Source organism: Hordeum vulgare, chromosome 2H (assembly GCF_904849725.1).
Source record: "Hordeum vulgare subsp. vulgare chromosome 2H, MorexV3_pseudomolecules_assembly, whole genome shotgun sequence".
NCBI classification, from domain to species: Eukaryota; Viridiplantae; Streptophyta; class Magnoliopsida; order Poales; family Poaceae; genus Hordeum; species Hordeum vulgare.
The window spans coordinates 134,669,311-134,693,787 of NC_058519.1; positions in this window are offsets into that span (position 1 = coordinate 134,669,311).

Below are 24,477 nucleotides of genomic sequence, written 5' to 3' on the forward strand. Positions count from 1 at the left end.
CATGCTTGAGCATTGGATATAGCTAATATTTGGGTGTGTTGCATGAATGGATCAATGATTGAGCATGATGGGCTAGGGATAGCGTTCTTTAGTTTCGATATTTTAAAAGACTTGGTTATTTGTTGATCTCCTTGAGTATTAAACTTTTCATGTCAAATTATAGACTATTTCTTTGAGTCATCTACAAGGCCATATGTCCATGCTATAAAGAAAAGAATATGATGAACATGTTAGGAAACATTCAACATAATTTTTTTGTTTTTATCATTTATCTACTCGAGGACGAGCAGGAATAAAGCTTGGGGATGCTGATACGTCTCCAAGATATCTATAATTTATGAAGTATTCATGCCAATATTTTAAAAATTTGTATAGGTGCACTAGTTCTTCAAAGAGATGACCTAAGGTTTGTCGGGCCTCCTAGTGCATAGTTTGTAGGACAACAACAAATTTCCCTCAAATAGATGACCTAAGGTTTATCAATCTGTGGGAGGTGTAGTATGAAGATGGTCTCTCTCAAACAACCCTACAATCAAATCCAAGAAATCTCTTGTGTCCCCAACACACCCCATACAATGGCAAATTGTATACTCCCTTGTTCTGTGTGATTTTGATTTAACAACCTAGAGTTTTAGTTATATCGACCGAATGTATGATCAAGGTATTTGTGGGTTGTCTTACATTTGAAGGGAGAGACTACCCCTAGTGGAAGAACAAGATGCACATGCATCTTGGAGCAATTGACAACGATCTCTCATATGTTGTGGAAAAAGGTGTTCCCTCTTTCACCCCAACCATTAACGCTTATGACGTGAAGAGATTCAAGCAACTCGACTCTCAAGCAAAGAATATCACATGTGTACATAGGAGCAAAGGTCAGTATGGCATAGTGAGTGCTTTGGGATCTGCTAAGCTTATCTCGGACAGGTTGTCCAAAGTTAACAAAGGAGTCTCTACTCAATGTGACTCTCGGTTTGATGTTCGTCGCAATCTCTTCAACCACTTCAAAAGACTCGATGATGAAAATTGTCAACAAACCTTCGATTGCCTCACTGGTATCTCCAATAAGCTATAGGATCTTGGGGCCACTAACATCACCGACCATGAGGTGGTGAAGAAATGCTGAGATCTCTTGATTACTCATTCGATAACTAGTTCTGATGATTCAAGAGCGTGGATACTACAAGTCACTAGATCCTGCTAATATTCTTGAGATACTCAATACTCATGAATTCCAACAATCTGGGAAGATAGCTCTCTATGGTCCGAGCTATGGAAGATCTCGTGCGCTGAAGGCAAAGCCTGTTTCCTCGTCTGAAGAAGAAGAAACTGATTGCAGTCTTGGTGATCCTGAAAAACTTGGTCAAGAACTTGCAATGCTTGTGAGTAGATTCTAGAAGTTCTCCAAACGAGGTCAGTTCGGAAAGTTTCCAAGATGTGAGGAAATCAGAATCTTCATCTTAGGACTACAAGAAAAGAACTTGCCATAAATGCAAGAAGTCTGGTCACTACATTGCTGATGGTCCTCACTGGGTAAAGGAATTAGAGAAAAAGAAGTACAATGATGATAGTTCTGATGACTCAAAGAAACAGAAGAAATCTTCAAAATCCTCATCATCAAAGTCCTCATCACACAAGAAGAATAGTTTCAGAAAGGCTCGAGCTCTTATTGGCAAGGAAATGGACTCTTCGGAAGAATCTGAGGAATGTGATGAAGAAGAAGGATCTCAGGTGGATTCAGGGTCTCGTGTGGCAAGTCTAGCCCTTGCTACCACATTCGTCAGCAAGTCCATCTTCAACCTCGAAGAAAATGACTATGTCAACAACACTGATGACTGCGATGATGAATTTGCTCCCACCTATTGCTTCATGGCAAAAGGTGCCAAGGTACTTAAAGACTCTTCCTCTTCTGACTCAAGTGACAGTGAACCTGATGGTTATCGGAAACCTAGTTACGACAAACTTGCTAATATTGACACTAAGGAACAATATCTCTTAAAAATATTTAGAAACCGCTAGAACAAAATGATGACCTTTTGAATAAGGAAATGGATCAGACTCAAACTTTGACTGATGATATTTGATACGTCCATTTTGCATCATGCTTTCATGTTGATATTTATTGCTTTTTGGGCTGTTATATTACTTGTGGTACCATATTTATGCCTTTTCTCTCTTATTTTGCAAGGATTATTTGAAGAGGGAGAATTCTGGCAGCTGGAATTATGGACTGGAAAAGGAGAAAATCCTAGTCCACTATTCTGCACATCTCCAAATGCCCTGAAAATTTACGTGGATTTTTTCTGGAATATATTAAAAATACTGGGCAAAAGAACTACCGGAGGGGGGCCACCAGGGCCCCACAAGCTTGCCCACCGCCACCACCCCCCTTGTGGCGCAGGGCAGGCTTGTGGGCTGCCTGAAGGCCCACTAGCCCCCTCTTTTCCTATATGAAGCGTCCTGACCTGGAAAAAATCATACTGGAGATTTTTCGTGGTTTCGCCGCCGCCACGAGGCGGAACTTGAGCAGATCCAATCTAGAGCTCCGGCAGGACGATCCTGCCGGGGAAATTTCCCTCCCGGAGGGGGGAATCGTCGTCATCGTCATCACCAACACTCCTCTCGTCGGAGGGGAGGCATCTTCATCAACATCTTCATCGGCACCATCTCCTCTCCAATCCCTAGTTCATCTCTTGTAATCAATCTTCGTCTCGCGACTCCGATTGGTACTTGTAAGGTTGCTAGTAGTGTTGATTACTCTTTGTAGTTGATGCTTGTTGGATTACTTGGTGGAAGAGTTTATGTTCAGATCCTTGATGCTATTCATTACACCTCTGGTCATGATTATGATTATGTCTTGTGAGTAGTTACTTTTGTTCCCGAGGACATGGGATAAGTCATGCTGAAATAGTCATGTGAATTTGTATTCGTTCGGTATTTTGATATGTTGTATGTTGTTTTTCCTCTAATGGTGTTATGTGAACGTCGACTACATAACACTTCACCATATTTGGGCCTAGAGGAAGGCATTGGGAAGTAATAAGTAGATGGTGGGTTGCTGGAGTGACAGAAGCTTAAACCCCAGTCTATGCGTTGCTTCGTGAGGGGCTGATTTGGATCCACTTGTTTAATGCTATGGTTAGACTTTGTTTTAATTCTTCTTTTGTAGTTGCGGATGCTTGCGAGTGAGGTTAATCATAAGTGGGATGGTTGTCCAAGTAAGGGCAGTACCCAAGCGCCTGTCCACCCACATATCAAACTATCAAAGTAACGAACGTGAATCATATGAACATGATGAAACTAGCATGACAGAAATTCCCGTGTATCCTCGGGAGCGTTTTTCCTCCTATAAGACTTTGTTCAGGCTTGTCCCTTGCTACAAAATGGGTTGGGCCACTTGCTGCACTGTTGCTACTACTTGTTACTTGTTACTCTTTGCTTGCTACGTTTCACCTCGCTACACAATCACCAGTTACCGCTACTTCCAGTGCTTGTAGTTATTACCTTGCTGAAATCGGTTTACCAGAGCCTTCTGCTCCTCGTTGGGTTTGACACTCTTACTTATCGAAAGGACTACAATTGATCCCGTATACTTGTGGGTCATCAAGACTCTTTTCTGGCACCGTTGCCGGGGAGTGAAGCGCCTTTGGTAAGTGGAAATTGGTAAGGAAACATTTTTATACTGTGCTGAAATTTATTGTCACTTGTCACCATGGAAACTCTTCCTTTGAGGAGTTTGTTCGGGGTATCTTCACCACGAACGGAAGCATGAGGAGTTGCTCCTCAACCTAAGGTACCTAATGAAAATATCTTTTATGAATTTCCTTTGGGTATGCTTGAGAAACTGCTGTCTAATCCTTTTACAGGAGATGGATCTTCACATCCAGACTTTCATCTAATCTATGTAGATGAAGTTTGTGGTTTATTTAATCTTGGAGGTTTGCCCGAGGATGAGGTAAATAACAAAGTCTTTCCTTTATCTTTGAAGGATAAGGCGTTGGCATGGTATAGGCTATGTGATGATGCTAGATCATGGGGCTACAATCGGTTGAAATTGGAATTTCATCAAAAGTTCTATCCTATGCATTTAGTACATCGTGATCGGAACTTTATATATAACTTTTGGCCTCGTGACAGGGAAAGCATAGCTCAAGCTTGGGGGAGGCTTAAATCAATGCTATATTCATGCCCCAATCATGAGCTCTCGAGAGAAATCATCACTCAAAACTTTTATGCTCGGCTTTCTCATGAAGATCATATCAAGCTTGACACTTCTTGTGCCGGTTCTTTTATGAAGAAGGATATTGATCACAAGTGGAATTTATTGGAGAGAATCAAGCGCAACTCTGAAGATTGGGAGCTGGAGGAATGTAAGGACTCAGGTATGAATTTCCAATTTGATTGCGTTAAATCTTTTGTTGAGACAAACACTTCTAGAGATTTTAGCGCTAAGTATGGACTTGGCTCTGAGATAGTAGCTTCTCTATGTGAATCTTTTGCTGCTCATGTCGAACTTCCCAAAGAGAAGTGGTTTAAATATCATCCTCCTGTAGAAAGCAACATAGCCAAAACCAATCTAGTTGAGGATAAAATCATAGCTTTTAGTGATCCTGTTGTTACTTGTGCTTACTCTGAGAAACCACCATACCCTGCTAGGATGAAGGATTATTCTAAAGCTCCAACTGTGATACGTAGGGGTTACATTAGACCACTTGCACCCCCTGAGGAGATTAGAGTTGAACCTAGTGTTGCTATTATCAAAGATCTCTTAGCCGAAGACATAGACGGGAATGTTATTAAATTCTATGAGTACTCTGCTAGAATTGCTAAACCTCACGCAAAAGACAAGCACGGACCTGTAGTTGGCCTTCCCGTTGTATCTGTTAAGATAGGAGATAACTGTTACCATGGTTTATGTGATATGGGAGCTAGTGTTAGTGCAATACCCCGTTATCTCTATGATGAAATCAAAGATGAGATTGCACCTGCTGAGTTAGAACCCATTGATGTCACTATCACGCTAGCTAATAGACACACTATCTGCCCTTTGGTAATTGTGAGAGACGTAGAAGTCCTGTGTGGTAAGACGAAGTATCCTACTGATTTCCTCGTCCTTGGTACTACACAAGATAGCTTTTGTCCCATCATATTCGGTAGACCCTTTCTCAACACTGTCAATGCTCACATTGGTTGCATTAAGCAGACTGTCACAGTAAGTTTCGAGGGTGTGTCTCATGAATTTAACTTCTCCAAGTTTGGAAGACAACCCCATGAAAGAGACTCGTCTGGTAGAGATGAAATCATTGCTCTTGCCTCTATTGCCGTACCTCCTACGGATCCTTCAGAGCAATATCTGCTTGAGCATGAAAATGATATGCATATGGAGGAGAGAGATGAGATAGATAGAATTATCTTAGAACAACATCCTATTCTTAAGAATAATCTGCGTGTTGAACTGCTTGGGGATCCTCCCCCACCAAAGGGTGATCATGTGTTCGAGCTTAAACAGTTGCTTGATACTCTTAAGTATGCCTATCTTGATGAGAAGGAGATATATCCTGTCATTATTAGTGCTCTCCTCTCAGAGCGCGAAGAGAAGAAGTTGCTAAAAAATTTGAGGAAGCACCGCGCAGCTATTGGATATGCTCTTGATGATCTTAAGGGTATTAGTCCTACTCTATGTCAGCACAAGGTTAAAACCGATCCTGACTTTAAACCAGTTGCTGATCATCAAAGGAGATTGAATCCTAAGATGAAAGAGGTCGTTAGAAAAGAAATATTAAAGCTTCTGGAAGCCGGAATCATTTATCCTGTTGCTCATAGTGATTGGGTAAGCCCAGTACATTGCGTACCTAAGAAGGGAGGTATCACCGTCGTCCCTAATGATAAGGATGAACTAATCCCACAAAGGATTATTATCGGCTATAGAATGGTGATAGACTTCTGGAAACTGAAGAAGGCAACCAGGAAAGATCATTATCCTTTGCCGTTCATTGACCAAATGCTAGAAAGGCTATCAAAACACACACACTTCTACTTTCTAGACGGTTATTCAGGTTTCTCGCAAATAACTGTTGCACAATCTAATCAAGAGAAAACCACTTTCACCTACCCATGCGGTACCTTTGCCTATATACGTATGCCTTTTGGCTTATGCAATGCACCTGCCACCTTCCAAAGATGTATGATGGCTATATTCTCCGACTTTTGTGAAAAGATTGTCGAGGTTTTCATGGATGACTTCTCCGTTTACGGGTCTTCCTTTGATGATTGCCTCAGCAACCTTGATCGAGTCTTACAGAGATGTGAAGAAACGAACCTCGTCTTGAATTGGGAGAAGTGCCACTTTATGGTTAATGAAGGTATCGTCTTAGGACACAAAATCTCTGAAAGAGGCATTGAAGTTGATAAGGCTAAGGTTGATGCAATTGAGAAAATGCCTTGCCCCACAGATATCAGAGGTATACGAAGTTTCTTAGGTCATGCTGGTTTCTATAGAAGGTTCCTCAAAGACTTCTCTAAGATTTCTAGGCCTCTTACCAACCTCTTGCAGAAGGATGTTCCTTTTGTTTTTGATGAGGATTGTGAGGAAGCCTTCGAAATACTTAAGAAGGCTTTGATAACCGCACCTATTATTCAACCACCTGACGGGAACTTGCCCTTTGAAATCATGTGTGACGCTAGTGATTATGCTGTTGGTGCTATTCTAGGAGAAAGAGTTGACAAGAAGTTCAATGTCATTCACTACGCTAGTAAAACTCTAGATAGTGCCCAAAGAAACTATGCCACTACAGAGAAGGAATTTTTAGAAGTCGTGTTTGCATGTGAAAAGTTCAGATCTTACATAGTTGACTCCAAAGTCACTATTCACTCTGATCATGATGCTATTAAGTACCTCATGGAGAAGAAGGACGCTAAGCCTAGGCTGATCAGATGGGTTCTCGTAATACAGGAATTTGATTTGCACGTCGTTGACCGAAAGGGTGCTGATAACCCTGTAGCAGATAACTTGTCTAGGCTAGAGAATGTCCTTGATGACCCACTACCAATTGATGACAGCTTTCCTGATGAGCAATTAAATGTCATCCACACTTCACTTAGTGCATCGTGGTATGCCGATTATGCAAACTATATCGTAGCCAAATACATACCACCCAGTGTCACCTATCAACAAAAGAGGAAATTCTTCGTTGATTTGAGAAACTACTTTTGGGATGATCCTCACCTTGATAAGGAAGGAGTAGATGGTGTTATTAGACGTTGTGTGCCTGAACATGAACAGGGACAGATCTTGCAGAAGTGTCATTCCGAAGCCTACGGAGGACACCACGCTGGAGATAGAACTGCCCATAAGGTACTGCAATCAGGTTTCTATTGGCCCACTCTGTTCAAGGATGCTCGTATGTTTGTCTTGTCTTGTGACGAATGCCAAAGGATAGGGAACATCAGTGAGCATCAACAGATGCCTATGAACTATTCACTTGTCATTGAACCATTTGATGTCTGGGGCTTTGATTATATGGGACCCTTCCCGAGTTCCAATGGGTACACTCACATCTTAGTTGCTGTGGATTACGTTACTAAGTGGGTAGAAGCTATCCCCACTAAAAATGCTGATCACCACACCTCTATTAAGATTCTTAAAGAAGTCATATTCCCAAGATTTGGAGTCCCTAGATACTTGATGACGTTGGCGGTTCACACTTCATCCATGGTGTTTTCCACAATATGCTAGCTAAGTATGATGTTAACCATAGAGTTGCATCTCCTTATCATCCTCAATCTAGTGGTCAAGTGGAGTTGAGTAATAGGGAGATCAAGTTGATCCTACAAAAGACCGTCAATAGATCTCGAAATAACTGGTCTAGGAAACTTGACGATGCACTATGGGCTTATAGGACTGCTTATAAGAATCCAATGGGCATGTCACCATATAAAATGGTTTACGGTAAGGCCTGTCATTTACCACTTGAGCTGGAACACAAAGCTTATTGGGAAATCAAAGAGCTCAACTTTGATTTCAAACTTGCCGGTGAGAAGCGGTTGTTTGATATCAGCTCGTTAGATGAATGGAGAGCCCATGCATATGAGAATGCCAGGTTGTTCAAGGAAAAGGTTAAGAGATGGCACGACAAACGAATACAGAAACGAGAGTTCAATGTAGGTGATTATGTCTTGCTATACAATTCTCGTTTGAGATTCTTTGTAGGCAAGCTTCTCACTAAATGGGAAGGTCCCTATGTTGTCGAGGAAGTATATCGTTCCGGTGCCATCAAAATCCATAACACGGAAGGAAATTTTCCTAGAGTGGTAAATGGGCAAAGAATCAAGCATTACGTCTCTGGTACTCCCATAAATGTTGAGACCAATATCATCAATGTCATAACTCCACAGGAGTACATAAGGGATGTTTATCAGCCTGTTTCAGACCTTGAAAACAAAGATGTATCTGTTTCGGCAAGAAATTGGACTCCGATACTTTTCCAATAGGAAATTTCCTCAGTTTTGGATTTTTTGGAAAATTAGAAAAATAAAAAGCAGTCCGGAGAGCAAACGAGGAAGCCACAAGGGCCCACACCGCCACCACCCCCTGGTGGCGGTGGGCAAGCTTGTGGGCACCTCGTGTGCCTCCCGGACTCCGTTTTCTTGCGGAGGACTCCTTCTGGACCAGAAAAAATCAATATATAGTCGCCCGAAGGTTTTGATATCCGTATCGCGCAGTTTTCCTCTGTTTTCGTTTCGAGCTTGTTTCTGACGCAGATCTATATCATCATGACTTCCCCAAACACTCCTAAGGACAAGATCTTCGAGAAGATCATCAATCCCTACCTCACGGAAGTCCTGAAACACCCTCAATATATCAAGATGAGCGAGGGGATGTTGCACATCCGTGATGTTGAGGGGCCTAAGAAGACCAGAAGCATGGAGACGAGGCTCGAAGCAATGGAGCAACAAGTCTTCAAGTGCCAAGGGATGGTTGAGCGAGGACTCCACGCCAACCACACGATGATCACGGAGTTCACTAGCAATCACAAGATGGATGCCATTGATATTGGGAAACACCTCTCTAGGCTCTACGATAGGGTTGACCAACTTCAGGGCCAGATCTATGACCTGCAGAATCAAAACTGTGAGTATGAGTACGGATTTACATCAATAAGGTTGGCTGCAAATTTGAGGATTCCGGCGACTCGTTCATCCTTCCATGATGGAGCACCTATGCCTTGGAAGACGGAGGATCAGACTACTCCAACAACACCACCATCACCACCAAAGGAAGACAACTAAGCATTGGTATGGGCAATCCCCTTGGCTTCTGCCAAGCTTGGGGGAGTTGCCTTGGTATCGTATCACCTTTATATCTTTTGCTTTAACCTTTGTTTTAGTTCTTTCCTTTTCAGTTTTTATTTCTTCTTTTAGAGGAATAAGTCTTTAGTTTTTAGTTTGAGTCTTTTGCTTTTGTCTCTCCCCCGTTGTATTCGAGCTTAGGAGCTATATAATAAAGAGTGTCTCAGTTAAGGGCTTTGCTTTGTGCCATGATCAAAAAGTATTTAAAGAATGACAGCGTGAAAGATCATGAGACGATCTTATGGAAAGTGATAACTTCACTTATGACAAGTATGATGATTGAATCTTGTTGAGAATAAATTAACATAGACCTCAGTCATTGTTGCAATTAATACGAAGTAATAAAGAAAGAGAGGTTCACATATAAATATATCATCTTAGACACTTTTTACAATTGTGAGCACTCACCAAACTATTACATGCCTAGGAGTAGATGTTGGACAAGGAAGACAACATAATGAATTGTGTTTGCTTGGTTCCAAACAATGCTATATGATTAGAGATCCCTTAGCATGTGACGATTGCTTCCACCTCATATTAGCCAAAACTCCCGCACCAAGTAGAGATACTACTTGTGCATCCATAAACCTCCAACCCAGTTTTGCCATAAGAGTCCTCCATACCTACCTATGGATTGAATAAGATCCTTCAAGTAAGTTGTCATAGGTGCAAGCAATAAAAATTGCTCTCTAATATGTATGATCTATTAGTGTGTGGAAAATAAGCTTTGTACGAACCTGTCATGAGGAAGACATAAAAGCGACAGACTGCATAATAAAGTTCTTTATCACAGGAGGCAATATAAAGTGACGTTCCTCCGCACTAAGAGGACACGCATTCAAACATCAAAAGCGCATGACAACCTCTGCTTCCCTCTGTGAAGGGCCTATCTTGTACCTTTACTTTTTACCCTTGTAAGAGTCATGGTGATCATCACCAATTCCCTTTTTGCCTTTGTCTTGGCTACCGTCACGTGCTTGGGAAAGATCTATATTCATATATCAACTTGGAGTTGAGTACTTATGCTTTATTGTTGTTGACTTTACCCTTGAGGTAAATGGTTGGGAGGCAAAACTATAAGCCCCTATCTTCCTCTGTGTCCAGCTGAAACTTTGACACCATGAGAATCACGTGAGTTGTAACAATTGTGGAAAACAAAAGAGATGATTGAGTATGTGGGTTTGCCTTACAAGCTCTTATTTGACTCTTTCTGATGTTGTGATAAATTGCAATTGCTTCAATGACTATGGACTTTTGTTGGTTACTTCTCGGTAAGGTTTTTGCTTCATGCTTTGCTTTGTGAAGGAATTGTTACTTTCCCATAAGAATCTTTATGATATATTTCTGTTCTATGTGTGATCATGATGCCCTCATGTCCGTATTATGTTTTATCGACACCTTCGTCCCCAAACATGTGGACATGTTTATGGAACTTGGTTTTCGCTTGAGGACAAGTGAGGTCTAAGGTTGGGGGAGTTGATACGTCCATTTTGCATCATGCTTTCATGTTGATATTTATTGCTTTTTGGGCTGTTATATTACTTGTGGTACCATATTTATGCCTTTTCTCTCTTATTATGCAAGGATTATTTGAAGAGGGAGAATTCTCGCAGCTGGAATTCTGGACTAGAAAAGGAGCAAATCCTAGTCCACTATTCTGCACATCTCCAAATGTCCTGAAAATTTACGTGGATTTTTTCTGGAATAAATTAAAAATACTGGGCGAGAGGACTACCGCCACCACCCCCTGGTGGCGCAGGGCAGGCTTGTGGGTTTCCTGAAGGCCCATTAGCCCCCTCTTTTGCTATATGAAGCGTCCTGACCTGGAAAAAATCACACGGGAGCTTTTTCATGGTTTCGCCGCCGCCACGAGGCGCAACTTGAGCAGATCCAATCTAGAGCTCCGGCAGGACGATCCTGCCGGGGCAATTTCCCTCTCGGAGGGGGGAATCGTCATCATCGTCATCACCAACACTCCTCTCGTCGGAGGGGAGGCATCTTCATCAACATCTTCATCAGCACCATCTCCTCTCCAATCCCTAGTTCATCTCTTGTAATCAATCTTCGTCTCGCGACTCCGATTGGTAATTGTAACGTTGCTAGTAGTGTTGATTACTCTTTGTAGTTGATGCTTGTTGGATTACTTGGTGGAAGAGTTTCTGTTCAGATCCTTGATGCTATTCATTACACCTCTAGTCATGATTATGATTATGTCTTGTGAGTAGTTACTTTTGTTCCTGAGGACATGGGATAAGTCATGCTGATAATAGTCATGTGAATTTGATATTCGTTCGGTATTTTGATATGTTGTATGTTGTTTTTCATCTAATGGTGTTATGTGAACGTCGACTACATAACACTTCACCATATTTGGGCCTAGAGGAAGGCATTGGGAAGTAGTAAGTAGATGGTGGGTTGCTGGAGTGACAGAAGCTTAAACCCCAGTTTATGCGTTGCTTCGTGAGGGGCTGATTTGGATCCACTAGTTTAATGCTATGGTTAGACTTTGTCTTAATTCTTATTTTGTAGTTGCGGATGCTTGCGAGAGAGGTGAATCATAAGTGGGATTCTTGTCCAAGTAAGGGCAGTACCCAAGCGCCGGTCCACCCACATATCAAACTATCAAAGTAACGAACGCGAATCATATGAACATGATGAAACTAGCATGACAGAAATTCCCGTGTATCCTCGGGAGCGTTTTTCCTCCTATAAGACTTTGTTCAGGCTTGTCCCTTGATACAAAAGGGATTGGGCCACTTGCTGCATAGTTGCTACTACTTCTTACTTGCTACTCTTTGCTTGCTACGTTTCACCTCGCTACACAATCACCTGTTACCGCTACTTTCAGTGCTTGCAGTTATTACCTTGCTGAAATCCGTTTATCAAAGCATTCTGCTCCTCGTTGGATTCGACACTCTTACTTAGCGAAAGGACTACGATTAATCCCCTATACTTGTGGGTCAATAATATTCAAAGTCTTCAGTCTAAATTTGATAGTCTTCAAGAACTTCATGACACTCTCTTGGTTGATCATGAGAAGCTTTCTTATGAATTTCCTCAAAGAAAGCAAGATTTGGAGAAACTAAGAGCGTCTCATGATGATCTTAGAACTGAAAATGATTATTTACTCGCTCAATAGATCGGTGTCTCTCAGGAAGAATTCATTCCATCGTGCATGAAATGCATCGAACATGACTCTGCTAACTCTTCACCTGAAAGTTCAAATGCATCCATTGCCACAAATTCTTCAACTATATGTGTGGTCACAAATTCCTCACTTGAGGAACCCACAAATGCCACTGACTAAAATGCAGGGTTGAAGGAATTGTAAGTGACAAGCATATACAGAAGTCCCAAAGGGCATCAAACCATTTGCAATGTGTGCAAAAAAGTATATTCTAAATAGAAACCCTAGGAAATAGGGTACTGAATTCGAGAGGAAATTGAATGTTGATGGATCATACCAGAAACCTGAGAAGTATCCCAAAACCTCATGGGTTTCTACGGAAGGACCTCTTGTAGATTGATCAATATTATCTGGCTTTGCATGTGAAACTTCATATTCCTGTGATGAGTCACTTGACTCCAACTATAAACTATTCAAAAATCACAATGGTGAAGTATTTGCTAGATATGTTGGAACTAAATACATGAATTGACCACCCTTGAGGAAAATCTGGGTTCCCAGAAGCAGCTTGGAAAATCTTCACGTAAATGTCCTCATGAGAACGCCAATGAAGAGCAGGAACCCGTGATCAAATTTGTCAAGTGGACCAAAGTCTTCGCGAGGATCAAATTCCTCATATGGTCAAAATTCTGCTCATACTCGTGCTAATGCTTCTGACATGCACAGAAACTATAAGGGTCATGAATATGTGCATTATTCCTAAAACCATTATGTTCATAAATCCTCGAAAAATTTATTTGGATATGCATTCGAGTACATTGACCCTCCTGCTGTGAAACGAAGTGCATTAGCTTCAATGCCTAAGTTTTCGTATGGTGCTCGCAGAATGATCAACTCTTTGTCATCCATTCAGATGTGGGTGGTGAAGAAATTGAACTAACCGTTTATGCAGGTGAGGTATCCATACGAACTTAATCGTGTGAAGAATTTGCTGGAGACGTGAGTCAATTCTTGAAAGGATGCAAGCTAATCATGATGAAATCATAATCATTTCACACGTCCTCATGTTATCTTAACTCTACACTGTTTGATAAAATTCAAGTCTGATGAATTTTATATCATATTCTTCACTGTAAAGCATATGATATGGTAAGTTGTACTAATTCATCTGCTGGATGACACCCCTAAAGCCACTGTGTGGGTTCTTGATAGTGGATGTGCTAATCACATGAGTGGTGACAAGAGTCTATTGATGAACATTCAATTAACTCCGTGACCACGGAAGCATATGACCTATGGAGACCAAGGAAAAAGCAAGGTATTGGGAATTGGTAAGGTTGCTATTGGGTCTTGGTAAGGTTGCTATATCCAAGGACCGAAACATGAACAAAGTCATGCTTGTCGAATCCCTTAGGTTCAACCTCATGTCAGTCTCAATGCTTTGTGATCTGAATATGATTGTCATCTTTGGAAAACATTGTTGCGTAGTCATCATGGAATCTGACAAATCCAAAGTCTTCAAAGGCTTTAGGAGAGGAGATTTGTACATTGTTGATTTATCTACACGTCCACAGCCGACCACGTGTCTACTTGCAAAAGCCTCAGCGGGTTGGCTATGGCATCAATGATATGGTCATGCTGGCATGAGGAACTTGGACACTCTTGTGAATAAGAATCATAGCATTGGCATCGAGGGTGTCAAATTCCTCAAGGATAATCTGTGTGGGGGCTTGTGATCTTGAAATATAACCAGATCCAATCACCCCTCGGAGACTATCATGGCTAGCACTCATGCTTTTGAATTGCTTCACATGGACCTCTTTGGACGTACTGATTACACCAAACTAACCAATGCAACATCTCTATATGGCTTTGTCATTATTGATGATTATTCACATTACATTTGGTTGCATATTCTTTGTTACAAAACTGAAGTGCACGAAGTCTTCAAACGATTTTCCTCAAGGGCCTCGACAAACTTTGGTGTCAAGATCAAGCACATCAGGAGTGATAACGGGAAAGAGTTCAAAAACACTGGTCTTGATGATTATATTGATGAACTTGGTATTACTCATGAGCTTTCTGCCCAATATACTCCTCAGCACAATGGCGTCGTGGATCGCAAGAATAGGACTGTTGTTGAGATGGATTGCACAACGTTGAAGAATATCAGACCCCTCATCGTTTCTGGCCTGAGGCAATCAACACTGCCTACCACATCATCAACAGGGTATATATGCACAAATTCCTCAAGAAAACCTCAGATGAACTCCTTACTAACAAGAAACCCAATGTAAGTTATTTCAAAGTCTTCGGTGCAAGATGTTGGATTAGAGATTCTCGCCACAGTTCTAAATTTCACCAAAAGCACATGAGGGTTTTATGCTTGGTTACGGAAAGTACGCGCATACCTATAGAGTCTTCAGCAACTATCACAACAAAGTTGTTAAAACTGTAGATGTGTGGTTCAATGAAACTAACGGCTCGCTATATAACTCAACGAGGAGCTAAAGGTAGAACAAATATTCCCTCAAGTTCTATCGACCATCGATACAACTCTACGCACACTTAACGTATGCTTTACCTAAAACAAGAATAAAACTAGAAGTACTTAGTAGGTGTAATAGATAGGTTTGCAAGATAATAAAGAACAAGTAAATAAAAGTTAGGTGTTGTTTTGCAAGAAAATAAAGAGCACATAGATAACACCTAGGGGATGTCTAGGAGAAAGCTTTTTGTGTAACGCAAGAAAAATATTTTCCACAAGCAATTGAATATAACATGATAAATACTTATCATGTGCAATGAGGGAGAGGCATATGCTAACACACTTTCCATACTTGGATCATATGCACTTGTGATTGTACCTCTAGAAAGAATCCGCAACTATTAGAAATCATTAAGGTAAACCCAACCATAGCATTAAAAATCAAGTCCTCTTTAATCCCATAAGCGCACAACTCCCTTACTCGGGTATAAGTTTCTGTCACTCTCGACACCCACTATAAGTGAATCATGAACATATTCCAAACCCTCCAGCGTGTATCCTTCACGTGTGCGCCTCATGGAAAGCACCTTAGGACAACACCATATCAACACACAACTCATATCTATAACCCGTAGGACAAAACGTATCTACTCAAACACCATAGGATAGCCACATATCATTGGGAAATAGTATGTAGTGTTGAGCACCATATTTTAGTAGAGAGTTACATTGGGTAAAGAGGTGTTATATCACTAAATAGAGGGGGGAGTTGGTGTTGACGACAACAAGATTGTTGATGTAGATCGCCGTCACGCTCCTTGCCCCGGCGGCACTCCGGCACCATCGGGAGAGAGGGGGAGAGACTCCTCCTTCTTCTTCTTTCTTGGCCTCCCCCTAGATGGTAGGAGATTTCCCCCTGTGTTCCATGGCCTCCATGGCGGCAGAGGGGAGGGAGCCCCTCCGAGATTATATCTCCCTCTCCGTTCTCTTCCGTTTCACGTTCCTTGTTTCTGGCCCTTCACCGTTTCTTAAATTCTCGGAGATCCGTAACTCCGATCGGGCTGAAATGTTTACATGATTTGTTTCTGTAAATTATCTTTCTTGCACCAGAAGAAGAGCCCCAACCGACTCACTATTTGGCCACTAGAGTGCAGGGCGCGCTAGGGGGTATGGGTCGCGCCCTGGTGGGTAGTGGAGGTCGTGGGCCTCCGTTTACGTTGGTTCCACCTACCAAAAATCACATATATCCCAAAATAATTCTGCGTAAATTTTTATCGTATTTGGAATTCGTTTTATATGAATATGTTGTGAAACAAAAAACATGCAACAAATAGCAACTGGCACTTCGCTCTGGATCAATATGTTATTCATATAATTCATATAAAATGTTGTCAAAAATATGTGAAAGTTGTATAATATTGGCATGGAACAATAAAATAATATAGATACTATGGAGACATATCATCATCCCCAAGCTTAATTCCTACTCTTCCTCGAGTAGGTAAGGATAAAAAAGACAATTTTTGACGTGGAATGCCACCTAGCATAATCTTGATCATAATCTAATCATGGCATGAATATTAAGATACAAGTGATTCAAGGCAATAGTCTATCATTTGACAAAAAGACATCCATTCTCAGGTTTACTAGCAAACAATGATGTCCTTTCAAAATAACAATGCTAAAGAAAGTTATCCCAAAAAATCATACAACTTGTCATGCTTGGTCTTCCTAGCATAACGTATAAATCATGAGCACCTCTGTGTCAAATCAAGCAATTGGATCATACTTTTTAATGTGCTTCAACTTTGTATTAATCACTCGATACATGAGTGTGAACTATGGATATAGCATAAAGGTGGAATAGAATATGGTTGTAGATTTCAAAGGGGTAAAAGTGAAGAAGAAAGTCTCACATCAACTCAGCGTATCAACGGGCTATGGAGATGCCCATCAATATATATCAATGCGAGGAGTAGGGATTGTCATGCAACAGATACACTAGAGCTATAAGTGTACAAAATCTCCACTAAAGCTAAGTGGGTATGCACCCAACTTTCTTGCTCATGAAGACCTCGGGCATTTGAGGAAGCCCGTCATTGGAATATACAAGCCAGGTTATATAATGAAAAATTCCCACTAGCATATGGAAGTGACAAAAGAAGAGACTCTCTATATGAAGAAAATGGTCCTACTCTAAAGCACAATTGTGGTAATTAGCACGCCCCTTCTCTCTTTTATCTCATTTATTTATTTGTTTTTTTATGGTGTGATTCCCCCCTTTTTTCTTTCTTTCCTTCTTTTCTTTTTTTCCTTTCTATTTTTTTGTGGTGGTCTCCTTTGGGATCCCCCATTTTCATTTTTTGTCTAGAGTCTCATCCCGACTTGTGGGGGAGTCATAGTCTCCATCATCCTTTCCTCACTAGGACAATGCTCTAATAATGATGATCATCACATTATTTACTTACAACTCGATACCTATAACAAAGTATGACTCCATATGAATGCCTCTCGTAGTGTTCCAGGATGTGAATGATCTAGCATAGCACAAACATAAAAACAGACAAGCCATGGAAATATCATGCTAGCTATCTTACGATCATGCAAAGTAATATGACAATGAATGCCCAAGTCATCAAAATGGAAGCAGTGGAAGTTGCATGGTAATATATCTAGGAATGGCTATGAAAACGCCATATATGGTAGGTATGGTGGTTTTTTTTGATGAAGATATGATAAGGCTTATGTGTGATAGAGCATATCATATCACGGGGCTTGGGTGCACCTGCGAAGTTTGCACCGACTCTCGAGGTGAGAAAGGGCAATGCACAGTACCGTAGAGGCTAGCAAATTACGGAAAGGTAAGAGTGTGTATAATCCATGGATTCACATTAGTCACAAAGAACTCACATACTTATTGAAAGATTTTATTAGCTCTCTTGAAGCAAAGCACTACTGGCATGCCCCTAGGGATAAGATTGATAGGAGTTAACCATTGCGCGGCTCTGATTATAACAACACAAAGGATTTCAATCAAGGATAAATTATACTCCAAATTCATCGCATACCGAGAGACTATTAGTTAATTCTTCGGGAATCACAAACCTTAAAATAAATATTATTACTAGTACACAATCATCAACAAGTGCACCCACATATTACTATGTTAGTGTCTCAAAACCATTGCAATGAATCAAACATATCATACTCAGTGTTTTCCAAGTTTTATGTACAATTTAATGACTAACCATGTAAATAACCAATTCCTTTTGACTCTCTAAATAGATGTAAGTGAAGCATGAGAGTTTAGTCCTTTCTACAAAATACCACACTCTAATAAATATAAGTGAAGCACAAGTGCATTCTACAAATAACAATTTTCTATATGTAGAGAAACATGCAATCCAATATTCAAATGATACAAGTGAAGCACATGAAGCATTCTATAAAGCCATACTTAAAAGATATAAGTGAAGTGCAATGAGCATTCTATAAATAAACCATGTACTATATCATACCATCAAGGTGCATAAAATAATAATGAAAACAAAACACAAAAGATGCTCCAAGATTGATGCATATCACGTGAACGAAACGAAGACGAAAACATACCGATACTTGTTGATGAAAGATGGGATGCCTTCTGGGGCATCTCCAAGCTTAGGAGCTTGAGTCTAATTGGATATTTACTTGCGGTGCCTTGGGCATACCCAAGCTTTAACTCTTTCCTCTCCTCCATCTCCACATATCGAGACCTCCTCGAACTTCGAACACTTGACCCACACAAAATTTAACAAAAAAGTAGTTAGATCCATTAGTGTAATAATACAAATTACTACCTTAAGTACTATTGAAATCCCATTCATATTTTGTTTTTTTCATTATAGCTACTGTAATATAACTTCTCCATGGCTTATACCATCGATACAATCGATAGTTTCATTAAAACGAGCAAAACAATGGATCAAAAACAGAATATGTCAAAAACAAGACAGTCTTTACTAATCTGAACATCTAGAATACTTATGTAACTTAAAAAATTCTGAACAATTAGGAAGATTTAAAAAATTCATAGCATTACCGTGTAAAAATTCCATAAACGTTTGACGTTCCAGTAAAAAAGGTAAATACAAACACTACAGCCAAAGTTTTTGTTTTTGCACCGCACATACCAGCAAGCAATATAATCATACTAAAGGCAAATCTTGGAACATTATTTTTATAATACTATAGATTTGTACAAGGTGATAATTATTTTTGTGAGAAACTCATGAAAGATTCTACATTATTTCTGTGAGCATGAAGACAAGTGTTCAAGGTGGACCCTCACTTCTCCAATGCATAACCTCCCAATCGCTTCGCTTTTTCGAAAACGTTTTAAGTTCCCCTCTCTATTTTTTTAACCTTTTAAAACCACTCAATATAAATAAATAACTCTTTGAAACTTTCGACTTGTCTCCCTGGCAGCGCTTTCTTTAAAGCCATTAAGCTAGGCATAAAGTTCTCAAGTAATGGATCCACCCAGATCCCAAGGTATATCAAAGCCAATTTTAATTAACAATGATTTGTAAATTAGTAGTGAGCACAAAGCAACATATATCATGAAATTGCGAAGTTTAAATCTCTTCCTATGCATGAGCATGTCATAAAAGAACAATTCATGCACATCAAGTAAAGTCCATACATAACATAAGAAGTTTCTTGCAATTTTATCATGTTGGAAACATAAAGAGGTGGAGATGTAGTTCCTCTCTCATAATAATTGCAAGGAGGAGCAACAAGGACATGCATATTATATTCATCAAAATCATCGTGTGTAATGGTAAAATGCAAACCATCAATGTAGTCCTTAATAAGAGCAAACTTCTTCATAATATAGTAGTTGGGAGAATTCAAAAAGATAATAGGGCTATCATGTGTGGGTGCAATAGCAACATCTTCATTCTTAACATAAGGAACTATAGCAAGTTCATCCTTATAAGCATAATTCATATTGGCATCATGGCCACACGCATAGCAACCATCAAGTTCGTCAAAAAGGGATATTTCAAAAGAATCAATGGGATCATATCACTTATCATAGCATTCATCCTATAGTAAGCACGAAGGGAAATTGAACAATGTATGAGTTGAAGAGTTACTCTCGTTAGAACGTGGGAACAGGTAGCTAATCTTCTCTTCCTCCTATTGTTCTTCACTCTCCTCATCATCTTTTTCATCCAATGAGCTCATAGTTTCATCAATTTCTTCTTCCATAGAATCCTGCAAAATATTAATCTCTTCTTGGACAATATAGGAGTCCTCAATATAAAGTTTAACATAAGCATTAGTAGCACAGTTTTCATAGAAATATTTAAGTATGGCAAAAAAAATTAGATTTGTAAAGAGTAGCATCGTACTTTTCAATCAAAGAAGCAATTTTATAAGTACCCTTGAAAGCAACAAATTCTTCAATTTGTTAAACATCATAATAACTATAAACACCTTTAGCGTAAGAACATAAGATTCCATTATCAGTAAACTCACATTGGTAGGGAAGGTGTTTGTTAGGGTCTTTAGAACAACAAGTAAAATCTGATACTTCACATAAATTCCAAGCATAGCAACGCAAAGTATTAATATGATACCATAAAAGTTTGCATTTTGAGATAAGCATTGTCGCACATAATAATCATGCTCATCTAACGATTTTCCCTCAACTAAACTTGTTGGGGTTTCAGCATGAGCACATAGGGACCAAATATGATCCAAGTAAGAAGCTTCAACACTATGATAGATTTTGGCTGGTTCTTCAACCATTAGTTCGGTAGGTGATACCTCTCAAACGTATCTATAATTTTTGATGGTTTCACACTGTTATCTTGTCATCTTTTGATATTTTATGTACCTTTTATATATTAATTCAGTGCCAAGTGCCAGTTCCTGTTTTTCTGTGTTTTTGGCTCTTTTTAGATCTGATTTTGGAACGGAGTCCAAACAGAATAAAATCCCCGAAATGATTTTTTCCCGAACGAAAGAAGATCAGGTGGCTTGTGGGCCAAGCCAGGAGGGCTACAGGGAGCCCACAAGCCCCCACTCCCCCAACAGGGGGGGGGGCGGTGGGCAGGCTTGTAGCCTCCCTGGCGCCTCCTGACCTAAATCTTGCGCCTATATATTCCCTAAAAATCAGAAAAAAATCAAGGGAGACATGAAAATACTTTTCCGCCACCGCAAGCTTCCGTTTCCGTGAGATCTCATCTGGAGACCCTTCCCGGCGCCCTGTTGGAGGGGACTTTGGAGTTGAAGGGCTTCTTCATCATCATCATCATCGCCCCTCCAATGACTTGTGAGTAGTTCACTTCAGACCTACGGGTCCGTAGTTAGTAGCTAGATGGCTTCTTCTCTCTCTTGGATCTTCAATACAAAGTTCTCCATGATCTTCATGGAGATCTATCTGATGTAATCTTGTTTGGCGGTGTGTTTGTCGAGATCCGATGAATTGTGGATTTGTGATCAGATTATCTATGATATATATTTGAGTCTTTGCTAATTTCTTATATGCATGATTTTATATCCTTGTAAGTCTCTCCGAGTCTTGGTTTTTTTGGGCCAACTAGGTCTATGATTCTTGCAATGGGAGAAGTGCTTGGTTTTGGGTTCTTACCGTGTGGTGACCTTTCCCAGTGACAGTAGGGGCAGCAAGGCACACATCGTGTAGTTGCCATCAAGGTTAACAAGGTGGGTTCTGTCGTAGATATGAGATTGTCCATCTACATCATGTCATCTTGCTTAAGGCGTTACTCTATTCTTTTGGACTTAATACACTAGATGCATGCTGGATAGCGGTCAGCGTGTGGAGAAATAGTAGTAGATACAGAAAGTATCGGTCTACTTGTTTTGGACGTGATGCCTATAGATATAATCATTGCCATAGATATCGTCACGACTTTGCGTGGTTCTATCAATTGCTCGACAGTAATTTGTTCACCCACCGTCTACTTGCTTTCATGAGAGAAGCCACTAGTAAACACTACGGCCCCCGGGTCTATTCACATCTATCGTTTCCACTTTCGTTTTTTACTTTGCTTTGTTACTTTGTTGCTTTCAGTTCTCACTTGGCGAACAATCTATAAGGGATTGACAACCCCTTCATAGCGTTGGGAGCAAGATTTTTGTGTTTGTGCAGGCCCTTGAGATACTCCTTCACTGGATCGATACCTTGGTTCTCAAACTGAGGGAAATACTTACCACCGCTGTGCTACATCATCCTTTCCGCTTCGAGGGAACACCAACGCAAGGCTCCAAGGCCACGGGGGAAATCCTTTGCATATTTGCCTAGGAATTCCTTAAGGCGTAGCCGTAGCAGAAGGATTCCTGGTGTCGTTGCTGAGGAGTATCAAGCAACACTCCTATTTCTGGCGCCGTTGGAAGGTCTTTTGTTGCAGTAGCAGAAGTATTTCTGGCGCCGTTTCCGGGGAAGAGAGATCTATCCAAGTAGGTCTCACAAACTCATCTCTCGCATTTACTTTTTTGCCGGTTGCCTCTCGTTTTCCTCCCCCACTTCACGTTTTCTATTTTCATTTGCCTTTCTCCTTTGCTATTTTCATTTTCCTTTATCCTTTGCCGTTTTCTTTTGCCCGTTGCACTCTCACTTCCTGCCCGTTTGGGTGTGAGATAGTCTATCAATGGCTAGACACATCACTCCAAACGACACCCCTGAGAATGAAGTTCTCAATTTCAGGCAGAATGAGGAAGAAAGTTTAAAGGACGCTTGGTACAGGATTTGCAATGCTCAAAGTAGATCTACTCGTAAGCAATCCACTACCGTCCTTCTTCGCAGTTTCTATGTTGGGATTTCTCCTTGGAATAGGTATATCCTTGACACCATTGTAGGCGGGAATTTTCTAGGGAGCCATACTATTGACTCCTATAGAGCTATCATGAATTTTGTAGGCTCACCCCCGCTCATGGTTAATGGAACTACCTTGACCTTGGAACACGTGATGCAATGACTTGACGCTATTGAAAATAAAATTTCCGCAGTTGAACTTATTGAGGGTTTGGATAGAAAGATCCACAATCAAACTACTCAGTACAGATCCAAAATGGGAATTTTTTTGAAAAATTGAAGGGAGAAGGAACTTATAGTTAATGATTCTTCTAGAATTGGCAAATTAGAAGATGTCATAACCAACTTGGGTTCCGCTTTTGCCGCTGTGCAAAATACTCCAAATCTCACTCTCAAAAAGACCGTATAGTCTGTTTTTGTTCCTAAAGCTAGTGGTGAGTCATCCAATAAAGATGAAGATCTTAAGATGATAAATGATCACACTACTTATGGTTTGAGCACGAAATATGATTATACATGATTTCATCATCTTTCGCCTAGCTGAGGGCGTTAAACAAAAGTGCTTGTTGGGAGGCAACCCAAGGAATCTATCCTTTTTCTTTCTGTTTTGTGTTTTCCACACTTTCATAATTCTGTTATGATTGTGTTTTTTGTGTTTCTTTTTGCGTTTGTGCCAAGCAAAACCGTTGTGATTAGTCTTGGGGATGATCGTTTGGTCATGCTGGAAAAGACAGAAACTTTTTGCTCACGAAAAGAATTTTCTTTTTTTGTAAGAGTTTTTGAGTTGATTCTTTTTGCTGCTGATTGCTACGCAAATTCTTCAGAGTGTCGTAAGTTTTCAGAATTTTTGAAGTACCAGAAGTATACGAAATATATAGATTGCTACACACTGATCTGCTGTTAACGGATTCTGTTTTGTTGTGCTGGTTGCTTATGTTGATGAAACTATGGATAGTATCGGGGGATATTAGCCATGGAAGATTGAAAATACAGTAACCCAACATCAGAACAAGTAGAATTTAAGTTTGCTATAGTACCTAAGGAAGTGGTGGTTTTCTTTCTCATACTAATGTTATCACGAGTTTCTGTTTAAGTTTCGTGTTGTGAAGTTTTCAAGTTTTGGGTGAAGTTCTTATGGACAAAGAGATAAAGAGTGGCAAGAGCTCAAGCTTGGGGATGCCCAAGGCACCCCAAGAGATTCAAGGATGCCGTAAAAGCCTAAGCTTGGGGATGCCCCGGGAAGGCATCCCCTCTCTCATCTTCAATTCATCGGTAACGTTACTTGGGGCTATATTTTTATTCACCACATGTTATGTGTTTTTGCTTGGAGCGTCTTGTATCGTAGGAATCTTTTATTTTTGTTGTGTCACAATCATCCTTGCTGCACACCTAGAGAGAAAGACATGCACTCACCGTGATTTTGTCGAGCATCACTTATATCTTTTGGTAGACAATTCAGCTCACATGTGCTTCAGTTATATCTTTTGAGCTAGATATTTTTGCTCTGTGTGCTTCACTTATATCTTTTAGAGCACAGCGGTGCGTGGCTTGGTAGTTGATCTATGCTTTGAAAGTAGTATCAAAAGGGGTAGTTATCCAAAGCGATACAAAAACTTCCACCTTCATGTGCATTGAATAGTTAGAGAAGTTTGATTCATCTCAATTAGTTTTGAGTTGTGGTTTTGG